The sequence below is a fragment of the Canis lupus genome, chromosome 11 (genome assembly GCF_003254725.2).
Source record: "Canis lupus dingo isolate Sandy chromosome 11, ASM325472v2, whole genome shotgun sequence".
Classification (NCBI taxonomy): Eukaryota; Metazoa; Chordata; class Mammalia; order Carnivora; family Canidae; genus Canis; species Canis lupus.
The window spans coordinates 25627432-25640595 of NC_064253.1; the positions used below are offsets into that span (position 1 = coordinate 25627432).

The window sequence follows — 13164 nt, forward strand, 5'->3', positions numbered from 1 at the left end:
ACACAGAGAGAGAGAGGGGCAGAGACACAGGCAGAGGGAAAAGCAGGCTCCATGCACCGGGAGCCTGATGTGGGACTCGATCCCAGGTCTCCAGGATCGCGCCCTGGGCCAAAGGCAGGCGCCAAACCGCTGCGCCACCCAGGGATCCCAGAACCAGGAATTTAAATTACCTCTGTCATGGTGTAGTCTTGACATGAAAACTATTTTGAATTTGGCTTTTCAACAGAGTTTGTTTTTTTTTTTTTAATTTTATTTATTTATGATAGTCACAGAGAGAGAGAGAGAGAGAGAGGCAGAGACACAGGCAGAGGGAGAAGCAGGCTCCATGCACCGGGAGCCCGATGTGGGATTTGATCCCGGGTCTCCAGGATCGTGCCCTGGGCCAAAGGCAGGCGCCAAACCGCTGCGCCACCCAGGGATCCCTCAACAGAGTTTTTATAAGCTACTGATATCTCAGAGGCTACGTTGGGGGGTGCTTAGAGGCTGGTTCTGGATTCTGGCAGACCTGGGTCCCAGCACTGGCACATACTTGCAGTTTGACCTCATTCTTAGAATGAGGAATACAATAGTAACTACTTCAGGATTGTTTAGAGATTTGGTGACAAATGAAGCTCTTAGCACAGAGCTTGGCATAAACTAAGACACAAACTATTATTATTTGTGGTTACTGAGTGTTAAAATTATTATTATTGCATGAGCAAATGAATTAATGAATGAATTTTAAGTATACATGACTTTGTTTTCTGCCCAGGCTTAGACTGGTTATCAGTGATTCTCAACTCTGGGTGCATATTAGAATCACCCTGGGGGGGAATCCCTGGGTGGCTCAGTGGTTGAGCGTCTGCCTTTGACTCAGGGCATGATCCTGGAGTTCTGGGATCGATTCCCGCGTCAGGTTCCCTGCATGGAGCCTGCTTCTCCCTCTGCTTGTGTCTCTGCCTCTTCTCTGTGTTTCTCATGAATAAATGAATCAAATCTTTAAAAAAAAAAAAAAAGAATCACCCTGGGGGATTTAAAAATTGTTTAGTTCCTGTCTAAGAAGAGTTGAATCCCAGCTTCTGGGGGGGGCACCTGGGTATCATATTTTTAAAAAGCTCTCCAGGTGATTCTAATGTGCCACCAGAGCTGTGAGTTACTGAACTACACAGAAATGAGAAAGATACCCTCATGGTAGCTCAGGTAATAGATAAAACTTCCAGGATGGCAGGGCTTTAATGCTTTCTCCCCACCCATCTGAAGAGGAACAGAAAGGCAGCCAGGGCCACCAGGCATGGCATCCATTTGTTTTTGACCCTGATGGTCCCACACTTTGGTTACCTTTGATTTTTACAGACTCTTGTCCAAATCTCACTCCTTTTGTTGCCTTTCCCCAGGCTAAGCCAAAGGTCCCTTTGATCTCTTCTATGGTACTTAATGGTGATGGTGGTCATAGGAGTGAGGGGTGGTGATCCAAGAGATAAAAGATTCTCCAGTCTTTTTTTTTTTTTTTTAAGATTTTATTTATTTATTCACAAGAGACACAGAGAGAAAGAGACATAGGCAGAAGGAGAAGCAGGCTCCATGCAGGGAGCCCATGTGGGACTCGATCCTGGATCCCAGGATCACGCCCTGAGCAAAAGGCAGACGCTCAACTTCTGAGCCACTCAGGCATCCCTCTAGTCTTTCATTCCAAAGCTTCCAGGCCAATTCTCATCTTCATCATTTTTGAATCTCTACTTATTTTGGTTTTTCCTTCCTTAAGGGTTATGAAGTGCCTCAAATGAGGTAACATCTAAGAAAAGTGCTTTTCAAACTGAAGCTATTTAACCAGCCCAATGTAGATAAATAATAATGAGGCCCTCATAATATAGAGAGTCTCCAGAATGATCTCTGATGGTTCATCTTTATTGACATTTTGACATTATTTTGTATTACTTTTATTTTTTATTTTTTAAAAAAGACTTATTTATTTATTCAGAGAGAGAGGCAGAGAAAGAAGCAGGCTCCATGCAGGAAGCCCGACTTAGGACTAGATCCCAGGTCTCCAGGATCACACCCAGGCTGCAGGCGGTGCTAAACCGCTGCGCCACCAGGGCTGCCCTGTATTACTTTTTAGAATACTCCATAAAGTCTTGCTGATTGACTTTTCTGATTGCTTTTCTATAACATTTTTGATGTAGTTTAACCCTCACGATTATGTGTACCGTTTCAACAACCCTGATGTGAGTTGAAACCTTACCTAATGTAAGCCTCAACCCAAATGTCATCAATTGACTTTAGTGAATGATTCCTTGGCTTCAGTACCACTTGCTTTTCCTTTCATATCTATGGCCACTCATTCTTTATGCAAATACATTTTTTTTTAAAGTTGCATTTATTTAGATCGTCTCTGCATGTGACATGGGGCTTGAACTCATCCTGAGATCATGAGTTGCATACTCTTCTGACTGAGCCAGCCAGGCACCCTGCAAATATTTTTATTTTTATTTTTTAAAGATTTTATTTATTTATTCATGAGAGACACAGAGAAAAAGAGAGGCAGAGACACAGGCAGAAGGAGAAGCAGGCTCCTGCGAGGAGCCCGATGCAGGACTCTATTCCAGGTCTCCAGGGTTACGCCCTGGGCTGAAGGCGGTGCTAAACTGCTGAGCCACCCGGGCTGCCCTTTGCAAATATTTTTAAAGTGCATTTTATGTTCTAGGAACTGTGCTAAATTATAGAAGCAGAGAAGTTAAAAAGCCAGACAAGATTCTTGTCCACATGGAACTTAGAATCTAATGGAGGAGAAAGAAAATAAACAAGTAAACAAAGAAGGCAATTCTAGAGAGGGATGAGTGCTATAGAGACTAGAAAATGTAGAGTGGCTGGGGCATAGGGGGTATGGTCAGGGAAGGCCTCTCTGACTGGGTAATGTCAAAATTGGCCCTAAGAATGAGAAGCAGAGGGGCACCTGGGTGGCTCAGGGGTTGAGCATCTGTCTTCAGCTCAGGTCATGATCCTGGGGTCCTGGAACCGAGCTCCTTGTCAGGCTCCCTGCTCAATAGGGGAGTCTGCTTCACCTTCTTCCTTCCCCTGCTTGTGGTCTCTCTCTCTCTGTGTCAAATAAATAAATAAATAAAATCTTAAAAAAAAAAAAAGAATGAGAAGCAGAGGCTGGGATGCATAAGCAGAGCACAGAGGATTTTTCAGGCAATGAAAATATGTTGTATGATATTATAATGACACATACATATTATTACGCATCTGTCCAAACCTATAGAATACACACCAAGAGTAAACCTTTTTTTTTTTTTTTAAAGATTTTATTTATTTATTCATGAGAGACACAGAGAGAGAAAGAGAGGCAGAGACATAGGCAGAAGGAGAAGCAGGCTCCATACAGGGAGCCCGATGTAGGACTCGATCCTGGGTCTCCAGGATCAAGCCACTATGACTTTGGGTGATTATGATGTGTCAGTGTAGGCTCATCAGTTTTAACAAATGCACTACTCTGGTGGGGAATATTAATAATGGGCGTGGCTATGAATGTGCGGGGATAGGGACTACATGGGAAACCTCTTTCTCTCTCTCTCTGTGAACCTAAAACTATTCTAAAGAGAATACAGTATTTTAAAAAGTGGCTGAAAAGGTTGGGGGAAAAACAGTGTAAGTGATCTCAGAAATCCAGTATATAAGTAGACACTAAATAAAAAATTAAAAAAAAAAAAGAATGAGGCAAGATGAAGAGTTAGGGCAAAAAGGTTTTTAAGTACAGTGCACAGGAAATGGCAAGATCCTGGTGAAATTTAGATATTTAGAATTAATTTAGAAATTAAGAAATTTATGAAAAGGAAAGGAGGGCTCTGGGCTGCCCAAGGGAGCTTGGTGTCCTGTTCTGGCTCCTCTTCCTCTTAAATGTTGATTTTGGGGGACGCCTGGGTGGCTCAGTGGTTGAGTGTCTGCCTTCTGCTCAGGGCCTGATCCCGGGGTCTGGGATCGAGTTCCACATCGGGCTCCCTGCATGGAGCCTGCTTTTCCCTCTGCCTATGTCTCTGCCTCTCTGTGTGTCTCTCATAAATAAATAAAATCTTAAAAAAAAAAAAAAAAGTTGGTCTTGGGCCTCCATCTCTTCTAGCTACACATTTTCCAGGTACAGATGAGTTTGACACCTCTAGCTCCTCTCAGGGCCTTTCCTGAGTTCAGATTTAGATTTACTTCTGTCTACAGGATATCTCTTCTTTGATGTTTGGTAGGCACTAAAACCAAATAGCTCCTTGTGTGCACTGTTTTCTCCCCAGCCAGCCATACCCGCTTTACCTCCAGGGCTCTCTATCTGGGTAAATAGCACTGTTTCCTCAGCTGATCAAGTCCGATAGCTCTTTACCCAGTCTATTGGCAAGACCTAGGATCCTCTGTCCCTTTTCATAGCTCCCAAATCGACCCACCATGAGAAACACACCGAGAGAGAGAGAGAGAGAGAGAGAGAGGCAGAGACACAGGCAGAGGGAGAAGCAGGCTCCATGCAGGGAGCCTGACGTGGGACTCAATCCCGGGTCTCCAGGATCACGCCCTGGACTGAAGGCAGTGCTAACCCTCTGAGCCACCCGGGCTGCCCTACACTTATATTTTTATACTATTCTATACACAGTAAACCTAAAAGTCCTCCTAATTCTCCTCCCTGCATGTAACCACTGTAACACTTTGCTGTGTATCCTTACACACTTGTAACCATTCATTCATTCATTCATTCATTCATTCATTCAATTGAGTAGGCACAGTTCTAGGTGCTGGAACCACAATAGTAAACAGAAGAAAAAGTTACCTGCTTTATTGACACTTATATTCTTTTTTTTTTTTTAAGATTTTATTTATTTATTCATGAGAGACACAGAGAGAGAGAGAGAGGCAGAGAGAGAAGCAGGGTCCATGCAAGGGGCCCGACGTGGGACTCGATCCTGGGACTCGATCCTGGGACTCCAGGATCGTGCCCTGGGCCAAAGGCAGGTGCTAAACCCCTGAGCCACCCAGGGATCCCCCAACATTTATATTCTAATGGAAAAGACCGTAAGTAACTAAATAGCCCATAGAATGTATTAGGTGGTGACAAGTGCTTTAAGGTATAGTAGGATAAAGAAGTAAAATGGAGGGACACCTGGGTAGTGCAGATGGCTGAGTCTCCTATTCTTGGTTTTGGTGCTGGTGATCTGAGTCTTGAGATCCAGCTCCAAGTCAGGCTCTGTGCTCAGCGCACAATCTGCTTAAGACTCTCCTGCCCCCCTGTCCCCTCTCCTATACTCCCATGTGTGCTCTCTCTCTCTCAAAAATAAATAAATTTTTTTTTTTTTTTTTTTTTTTTTTAGTAAATCTTTAAAGAAAGAAAAAGAGGGGCACCTGGGCTCAGTGATTGAGCCTCTGTCTTCAGTCAGGGCGTGATCCCAGGGTCCTGGGATCAAGTCCTGCATCAGGTTCCCAGTAGGGAGCCGGTTTCTCCCTCTGCCTGTGTCTCTGCCTCTCTCTCTGTGTCTCTTATGAATTAAAAAAAAAAAAAAAAAAAATCTGGGTATCCCTAGGTGGCTCTGCGGTTTGGCGCCTGCCTTCGGCCCAGGGCATGATCCTGGAGTCCCGGGATCGAGGCCCACATCGGGCTCCCAGCATGGAGCCTGCTTCTCCCTCTGCCTGTGTCTCTGCCTCTCTCTCTCTCTCTCTCTGTGTCTCTCATGAATAAATAAATAAAATCTTGGGCAGCCCTGGTGGCTCAGCGGTTTAGTGCCACCTTCAGCCCAGGGCCTGATCCTGGGGACCCGGGATCGAGTCCTGTGTCGGGCTCCCTGCGTGGAGCCAGCTTCTCCCTCTGCCTGTGTCTCTGCCTCTCTCTGTGTGTCTCTCATAAATAAATAAATAAAATATTTAAAAAAATAAAAAATAAATAAAATCTTTATAAATAAATAAATAAATAATAAAAAAATCTTTAAAATAAAATAAAATGTAAAAAAAAATAAAAAAGAAAGAAAATGAAACAAAAAGGAAAGAAAGAAAATGGAGAGGGGAAGGGAGGAAAGTGGGTGCTAGTGTTATTTTACAGGGAGTGGTTAGGGAACGCCTCTTGGACAAAGAGACCTTTGAGATCTGAATGAGGCCATGGGGTGAGATAAAATGTTATGGGGGAAGACCATTCCAAGGAGAGGAAACTGGAAATGCAAAGGCCATGAGGTAGGAAGGTGTTTGATGTGTTATGGAAAGAAAAGTCTAGGACCCCAGTAGGCAGGAGGGAAAGATGCAAGGAAAAAGCCAAAGATGGGTCTGAGGTTGCTAGGCGAGATCATGTAGATTTTATTCAGAATGAGATAGGAAGAATGGGAGGGTTCTGAACAGATGATAAGTTTTAAATGGCTCAGTGGCTAGGAGAAAAGAGCATTAAAATGGATATGTATATATTGTTCAAACATAAATAGGGTATTATGTGCACTGCTTTACAATCTGCTTTTTTCCAAAGTAAAATTTTGAAAAACAAAATAAGATTATGATATCTCTTTGTTTAAAATCCTTTGTGATGTCTCATTCTCCTCACAATAAAGTGTAAAGCCTTAGAAAGTCCTCTCCAGTCTGGCCTCTACCTACCTCGCCAGCTCCTGAATCACAGAATTTCTTTTCTGAATGCAACTTGGAGCCTTCAGTACTAGTCCCCTTGGTCTAGAATCAAACTCTTTCCTTCCTTCCTTCTCCATCTTGTCAATGTCTTTTTTAAGGTCCCACTGATATTTTCATTCATTTAACACATATTTGTTGAGAGATCTACTATGTACCAAGCACTATTCTAGGCAGCAAGGACATAGCACTGAACAAAACAGACAAAGATTCTAGCCCTCACGAGGCTTAAATTCTAGGAGGAAGACAGGAGAAAATGGTAAGTTAAAAAATACATAAATATAAATATATGTATGACTTTCTATGTCAGATGGTGATATACCCTAAGGACAAATATAAAGCAAGGAAATAGGGATGGGAAAGATGGGGGAAGGGGTTGCAATTTTAAATAGGGTGGCCAACAGGAAGCTTCCCTCCAAAAGTGACAGCTGAGCCTAGACCTGGGGGAGGTGAGAGAGTGAGTCAGGCAGCTACGGAAGAAAACATTCCAGGCAGAAAGCAAAGGCCCTAAGGCGAGAGCCTGCCTGATGGGTTCCAGGAATAGTAAAGAGGCCAGTGTGTCAGAGAAGTGTGTAGGAGCAGGTGAGGTCTGTAGGCCCTTATAAGGACCTTGCCTTTTACTCTGGGTGGGATACGAGCCAATGAAGACTTTTGGGCAGAGTAGGAAGTGACATGTTTGGACTTATATTTTAACAGGATCACTCCTGCTCCTGAAGAAAGGCAAGGGTAAAAGTAAGGAGACCAGTCAGGAGGCTCCTGTGAAATTCAAGTAAGTGATAATGATGGCTTGATTCGGAATGGTAACAGTGGAAATGGTTAAGGAAAAAAAAATGTATATATATACTACACACACACACTGAATATATTTTGAAAGTAGAGGCACAGATCTGTTGAGGAAAGAGATATAAAATGTGTGCGGGAAAGAACATAGGATGACTCCAAAGTTTTTGGCCTCAACAACTAGAAGAATAGAGCTACCAATTTGAAAAATATCTTATTTATTTATTTGAGAGAGAGAGATATGAATGCACGCCTACACAAGCAAGGGGAGGGGCACAGGGAGAGGGAGACACAGACTCCTCAGCTGAGTAGGAGCCAGATGCAGGCTCAATCCCAGGAAGCTAGGATCACAACCTGAATATAAGACAGTTGCTTAGCTGACTGAGCCACCCAGGTGCCCCTGAAGTTGCCATTTAATGAAATGAAGAAAACTGTGGGATTAGCAGGTTTGGACAGTTACCAGGAAATCAGTTTTAGGCATACAGACATACAAAGTGCGAGATGCTTAGGTGCCTACTAGGTATCCAAATGGAGGTATCAAGTAGGGAAATATTATGGAAGTTTACAATTCAGGAGAAAGGCTGAGGTTGTGATATAAACCTGGAATTGTCATCATACATTATGGCAAAAGACTAGGTGAGATCACCAATGGGATTATTGCAAACAGAAAAAGAGGTCCAAGAATGGAGTCCTGGATACTGTAACAGCAGTTAAACTTTTGGATCTCAAGAATCTTCTACACTCAAAACTTTTTGAGGACCTCCAGAGGGCTTTTGTTTATGTGAGTTTTATCTATTAATGTTATTGTATTATTACATTATCATAAATATCATCTTTTAAAGAAAAATGATAATTTTTTTAAAACAAAAGGAAATTCAAGGAGACATGTCATTATTTTGCAAGTCTCTTTACTGTCTGGCTTAATTTTTTCTTTTTAAAGATTTTATTTATTTATTCATGAGAATACACAGAGAGGAGAGAGAGGGGCAGAGACACAGGCAGAGGGAGAAGCAGGCTCCATGCAGGGAGCCTGATGTGGGACTCGATCCTGGGTCTCCAGGACCACACCCTGAGCTGCAGGCGGCGCTAAACCACTGAGCCGCCGAGCCACCGGGGCTTCCCTGTCTGGCTTAATTAAAAGTAACTGGGACGCCTGGGTGGCTCAGATGCTTGAGCATCTGCCTTCAGCTCAGGGCATGATCCTGGGGTCCTGGGATCGAGTCCCGCATCCGGCTTCCTGCAGGGAGCCTTGTTCTCTGCCTGTGTCTCTGCCTCTCACTTTCTGTAACTCTCATGAATAAATAAGTAAAATCTTAAAAAATAAAATAAAAATAAAATATAATGAAAGAGACAGCTATTAAAACAGGTATACTATAAAAAGAAAGTTAAGTGTGAAGATAGAAGTCACAAATAGATTTGGGGAGAAATTAACCTAGTCTGGGTTCAGGGACCTGAGGAAGTGACCTTTGTGCTATGAGGCACTCCAGTCACACTTTAGCACTCACCTCTCCACCAAAACTGCTCTTATCAAGGTCCCTGATGACCTCCACGATGTCACATCCAGTGGTCAGTCTTTTTTTTTTTTAAAAAGATTTTATTTGGGATCCCTGGGTGGCGCAGCGGTTTGGCGCCTGCCTTTGGCCCAGGGCGTGATCCTGGAGACCCGGGATCGAATCCCACATCGGGCTCCCGGTGCATGGAGCCTGCTTCTCCCTCTGCCTATGTCTCTGCCTCTCTCTCTCTCTGTGTGACTATCATGAATAAATAAATAAAAAAATAAAATAAAATAAAGATTTTCTTTATTTATTCATGAGAGACAGAGAGAGAGAGAGAGAGAGAGAGGCAGAGACACAGAGAGAGAGGCAGGCTCCATGCAGGGAGCCCGATGTGGGACTCGATCCCAGGACTCTAGGATCATGCCCTGGCCTGAAGGCAGGTGCTCAACCACTGAGCCACCCAGGTGTCCCCAGTGGTCAGTCTTTGTGCACAGTTAACTGGTACCATCATTCATGTTTGATCACCTTTATCTTTAAGATTGATTTTATTCATTCATTCATTCATTTAAAAAATTATTTATTTGAGAGAGCACAAGCAGGGGGAGTGGCAGAGGGAGAGGGAAAAATAGGCTCCCTACTGAGCAGGGGGCCTGATGCGGGGCTTGATCAGAGGACCCCAAGATGATGACTGAGCTGAAGGCAGAAGCTTAATGGACTGAGCCGCCCAGGTGCTCCTGATTAGTTTCCTTGAAACACAATCTCCATTTGGCCTCTAGGGCACTAGGTTGGTTAAGTGTCTGCGTCTGGCTCAGGTCATGATCCCCAGGTCCTGGGATCAACCCCCAAGTAGGGCTCCCTTCTTAGTGGTGAATCTGCTTCTCCCCCTCCCTCTGTGCACTCTCTCTCTCAAAAAAAAAAAAAAAAATCTTAAAAAAATATATTAAAAAATATATTTGCATCCCTTAAAATTCCTATGTTGAAAACCTAATGCCAAAAGTTATGGCATTAAGAAATGAAGTTTTTGAAAGGTGATTAGGTCATGAGGAGTGCCCTTGTGCAGGAGATTAGTGTCCTCAGAAAAGAGGCCCCAGAGATGTCCCTTGCCCCTTCTGCCTTGTGAGGACATAGCAAGAAGGATCACACTGTAACCCAGGAAGACAGCTCTTACCAGAACATGACCATGCTGATGCCTTGATCTTGGACTTCGCAGCCTCCAGAACTGTGAGAAATACATGTCTGCTGTTTATGCTACCCATTCTGTGGTATTTCATTAGAGCAATGCAAAGGCCCTAAAGATGACAGTGCAGGGGTTGTTTGGGGGAAGAGAAGGGTCAGGTGACAAAAAGGATATGATGATGGACTTGTAGTGTTTCCTGTAAGCTAAGGGGAGTCAGCTTTCTATCTCTGAGAAACCTTGAAAGCTTACCAAGAAAGACTTGAGCATTCAAGTCCCAGGTACTTGCTTTGTGCCCAGGGCAAGAGGGGGAGGACATGACTGTGAATAAAACTAACCTGATCCTGTTCTCCCACAAATTATTATTATTATTATTTTTAATATTTTATTTATTCATGAGAGACACAGAAAGAGAAAGAGGCAGAGACACAGGCAGAGGGAGAAGCAGGCTCCACACAGCCCAACGCGGAACTTGATCCTGGGTCTCCAGGCCCTGGGCTGAAGGCGGCACTCAACTGCTGAGCCACCAGGGCTGCCCTCTTCCACAAATTGAAATGTAATGGAAGATGGGATGCCTGGGTGGCTCAGCTTTTTCTTTTTAAAGATTTTATTTAAAGGGATGCAAATATTAAAACTATAGTAGAGCCTTATGCTTAGAAAGGCTTCATTAACACTCCACTGTTGCTGTCTTGAAATTGATAATTTTTGTTTAAGGGGCTTCAGCAATTAAGTAGTTGCTCCTGAGTGAAGTGATGGATGTACAAAGCTATGGAGTATGATCCCTTTAATTGTCTCTAGTTGGTTTAGATAGATATTTATTGATTGATTACTATGTTCTGAGGTAGCCAAGGGTGGTGGGGGGAAGAAGCCATGACCATTCCAGGAGGAGTGGATGCTAAAGGGGCAAAGACTCTGAAGCCAGAAACAGAATGGGGTACTGATAGACAAGAATGGCCCTTTTGGGGCACCTGGGTGGCTTAGTTGGTTAAGCGTCGGCCTTCTGCTGCTGTCATGTTCCCGGGATCCTGGGATCAAGCTCCACATCCAGCTCCCTGCTCAGTGAGTCTCCCTTCCCTGCCACTCCCCTTACTTGTGCTCTCTCTGTGTCAAATAAATAAATAAAATCTTTAAAATAATGGCCTTGTTAAAGTCTTTCTCTTTAAGTTCATTCTCTCCCTTCATGGTCCTATTGCCTATTGTTCACACCTTTTAAAGTTTGTTTTTTTTTTAAGTTTATTTGAGAGAGAGCACAAGATAGCATGCATGACTGGGGGTAGTGGTGGCAGGAACAGAGGGAGAGGGACAAGCAGTTTCTGTGCTGAGTGTGGAGGCCAAGGCGGGCTCAATCCCATGACCCTGAGATCATGACCTGAATGGAAACCAAGAGTCTCATGGCTTAACCGCTGAGCCATGCAGTTGTCCTGTCCACAGCTCTCACTTACCACTCCCATAGTGCTTTGAATTACTGTGAGCACATTCACTTGTGGATGTTAACCTGGCACTGCCTAGGGATGAGCACTGAGCCGGGTGCTATAGGGAATACAGGTTCTGTCTTCCAGGAGTTTGCATTTCCTGGGGGAGAGGGAGATGTGAGTAGTAAAGGTAGACATGCCGAGGCAGCGTCCCCAGCACCCTGCTCAGTGTTGGCTCGGCATCAAGGTGGCAGTGGGTATTGGTCTTGCATTATTTTGGATTTCTAGGCCAATACTGAAATCAGCCTTGTTCATCATCCCATGATGAAAGAGTCGAAACCTTATAAGGGTTTTCTATACCAGGCTGATAGTGAATATGTAATTGTTATGTTTGTTTGTTTGTTTTTTTTTTTTTGTTCTGTTTGTTTTGAAGTTTTTTTTAGAGCATTCGCCAGGAAGATAAGGAAGAGTGGGGATGGCGTTCCCTAAATGGCTGGAGGGATCGGGACAGAAGCCAGGTCCATCAAATGTGTGTGTGCGCGCGCGCGCGCGTGTGTAGGGGGCAATCTCAGGAGCGGACGCTGCTGTAACGTGCTTCTTGTCCATCAACAGGAGGGTTCTTGGGTTCCCAATCCGTCAAGTGAGGGCTTGGAGTAGGTGACTTCAGGAGGCCGCCCACCTCACAGTATGAAGCCCCTAGGGTCGGCTTCTAGCACCACTCGGCCTGGGGCCTTGAGGTCGTACGGCCAGTGGGTGGGCCTGAAGTACTTTCCTGGAAGCCTGTTACTCGGGAGCACCTGTGGCACTGTTCGGAGGAGCGTCCCCTGGACGGCGTCGTCGCGCCCGCTCCCCGCGGCAGCAGCTGGGGGGTGGGGGGGTGGGGGTGGGGCCGGCGCGGGCAGCACCCGAGACTCACCTGTGCGCGGAGCGGTGACTCACCTGCCCTCCCCCGCTCTCAGGCTGTTCCAGGAGTCACCGCTCCTCCTTCCTGGGGTGGTGGGGGCGGGAATCACTCCTGGCCTGAACCCCCACTAGGGGCCTGAGGTGAAGTAACTCAGGGGTACAGGGCGGAGAGCAAGAGGTCCCGGCTCGGCGTCACCGGGGTCCCCCGGTCGGGGCCTCGTCCCCAAGGCGAGGGCCGGGAAAGCGGGACGGCGGCGGGAGGCGCCGGGAAGAGCGCCGGAGGGAGGTGCCGGGAAGGGCGGGCGGGGCCGGGGCCGCGGGCGGGGGGCGGGCCGGGGGCGGGGGCGCCTGGCGGCCCATTTCCTCCTCGGAGTCGGACTGGAGGGAGACAAAGCGGCGGCCGTCGGCTCCGGGCCTCGGGAACCTTCCTGCGCTCGCCCCCCCTCGCCGCAGGTAACTCTCTTGACGGGGGCGCGGGCTCCGCAGCCGGCCCGAGGGGCTCCTCCTGCGCGCGGGCCGCGGGCTCCGGGGCGACCCCGCCCTGACGGGCTCCCGGCGGGCTGCGGGGCGGCGATCGCCGGCTTCCCGTGCGGCTTCCCGTGCGGCTTCCCGTGCGGGGCCCCGGCCTGCGCTCCGGCCCGGCGGGCGGGGCGGCGCTCCCGGCGCTCGGCAAGTTGGGGGGCCGCGCGGCGGCTGGAGCGGAGCGGGCGGCGGGCCCGGCGGGGGCGCGGCGCCGCCTCTCGGGAAAGTTTCTCCGGGCTTCCAAACTTTGTCCCGGGCGGCTCGGGGCGCGCGC

At 46.5% G+C, this 13164-nt stretch overlaps 1 protein-coding gene across 2 annotated transcripts in view; it reads left to right on the plus strand.

Annotated features, from left to right (window-relative positions):
• Window positions 1-12686: 12686 nt before the first annotated feature.
• CTNNA1 (catenin alpha 1) overlaps window positions 12687-13164 on the plus strand; it is a 185544-nt gene continuing 185066 nt past the window's right edge. The window contains exon 1 of one of the 2 annotated variants that reach the window (XM_025432739.3): window positions 12687-12821. The gene's annotated coding sequence lies outside the window, so the exon portion shown is untranslated. Of the gene's footprint in view, window positions 12822-12951; window positions 13038-13164 lie in introns of those variants that run through there. The other variant, XM_049091833.1, reaches the window with a different exon arrangement.